This window comes from Leptonychotes weddellii, chromosome 2 (assembly GCF_054177405.1).
Source record: "Leptonychotes weddellii isolate Sample4059 chromosome 2, ASM5417740v2, whole genome shotgun sequence".
Taxonomy (NCBI): Eukaryota; Metazoa; Chordata; class Mammalia; order Carnivora; family Phocidae; genus Leptonychotes; species Leptonychotes weddellii.
The window spans coordinates 15,217,468-15,219,640 of NC_138370.1; the positions used below are offsets into that span (position 1 = coordinate 15,217,468).

Here is a 2,173-nt window from a genome sequence, read left to right on the forward strand (position 1 = left end):
TTAAATTGTTTACAATGTCTTGTTATTGTCCGAAATAGTACAATGAACCCTGGTGTATGACTTGTGCATAAGATGTGAATATTTCTTTAGGTCAGTAGTTCTCAGAGTGTGGGTCTGGACCCCTTAATATGTTATTTGCCTTTGTCAATATTTACACTTATAAGGCAAAAGCAATAATGAATAAGCCAGTTTGCAGTTCAGAACAAGTCAAGGCACCAACCTGAACTAGAGTCATTATATCCTTCTCTACCATGCATCAAACACTGACACTTTTATAATGAAAAAATAATTTATAATAGACTGCGTCTAATCCAAAATTATAATCGGTGGTTCTGAATTCATATACAAATTCTGTTAACTTCCGTTCAAATTAAAATTCTTTTGACACGTATCTCATATGCCAATATTCCTAAATTATACTCATAGATAAGTACATTCCAAGTCATCTAAATAAGTTGATTTGCACGCTGTGGTAGACAGCCTGCCAATATGGCTGCCAACAATTCTTCCCAACCAACCCTTTAAGCACAGACCACTCCTCACATCAAGAGTAGATTCTATTTCCTGTCCATTTGAATATGAGCTGTATTGTGACTTGTTCTAATAACAGAATACTGTGGAGGAGACATTCTAAGACTTCTGAGCCCAGGCTTTGAGAGAACTGGCAACTTTTGTTTTTCCCTCTTGGATTAATTATAAAGCAGCTCAGGCTAAACTACTGAATGAAGAGAAGCCCTAAGAAATGACCATCCATCATGTATGGTCCAGCCACTGTTGAGCTTCCAGCTGAACACAGCAGAACAAATACCTTCGTCTTTTTTTTTCTTTTTTGAAAAGTACTTGTTAGCATTTAATGAACCTCCCCCCATGTGGCTTCAAGCTACTAGAACGCAGGCGCCCCCCACACCCTTAATCTTCTCCTCTGCTCTTCTACTGAAGAATTTGGCCTTCATGATGACAGGCTGTTTTGGGAGTTTTCCCTTTCCCAAAACTTTGTAGTAGCCCGGTCGCACCACATCAATGATAGGAGCAGCTCCGGTCTTGTTTTTGCAGCATTCACCCGTGTCTGCTCACTGACTAAGGTTCACAGTCTATCAAAGTTGACAGTTGCGAGAAGCTCTGGTTCCTCTTTAAGTGGTCATGTCTCATACCAACTTTTCCAAAGTAACCTGGGTGATAGTTGTCCAAGTTGATCCTGTGGTGATGCATGCCACCAGCATTACCCCGGCCTCCTGGGTGCTTCCGGTGCTTGCCCATGCGACCATGGCCATGGCTCACGTGGCCCCGAAGTTTCCAGGTCTTCCTCAGTCTGGATGGCATGTCGGCAGCCAAGAACACCTTCATCTTATGCATTGTGAAGAAGAAAAGCTTCCCAGCTGAACTCAGTCTGCCCTCAAGATCATAGATAAAATCATAAATTGTTAGTTTTAGGTCACTGGGTTGTTGTTTTTTAATTATTCGGCAACTGAAAACTAACTTTTTCAAAGTAAGCAATGAATAATTGACCATTCAACCATTATATTTGGATATGTAACACTAAGCCACATGAAGTTTTTTTCAGAGGAAGGCATTTTTTGGTTAATATTTTATTTTGATATAATTATAAACTCACAGAAAAGTTGTAAGAATAGGACAAGGGACTTCCATATACCCTTTACATTTTATCATCTTTGCTCTATCATTCTCTGTCACTCTTTATCTGTCTCCGCGTCTGCTTCTCTCATCCTTCTTTACATTTGAAAATAAGCTAGAAACATCATATCCCTTTATTCCTGAACATTTCAGTGAGTATTTCTAAGAACAAAGACATTTACTTACATAAACACAGCACAATTATCAAATTTAACTTTGATAAAACTATTACCTGAGAGGTAATCTCTATTTCAAATTCTGTCCATTTTCCCAGTAATATCCTTTATGGCTACTACCTCCTCTCTCCCTTGGGTTGAGGATACAATCCAGGGTCGTGTATTTATTACATGACAGTTGTCATAACCTTTTCGTTTCCTTTAATAGAGAAGAGTTTCTTAGCCTTTCTTTGTGTTTCTCGACCTTGACAATTTTGAAGAATACAGGCCAGTTATTTTGTAGAATGTCTCCCAAATTGGGTTTGTCTGTTGTTTCCTTATGATTAGACTCAGGTTGTGCATTTTTGGAAGAAATATAACCATAG

General features: G+C 38.7%; 1 pseudogene; it reads right to left on the minus strand.

Annotated features, from left to right (window-relative positions):
- Nucleotides 1-821: 821 nt before the first annotated feature.
- Nucleotides 822-1,325, minus strand: LOC102744368 (large ribosomal subunit protein uL15 pseudogene; annotated as a pseudogene).
- Nucleotides 1,326-2,173: the final 848 nt, after the last annotated feature.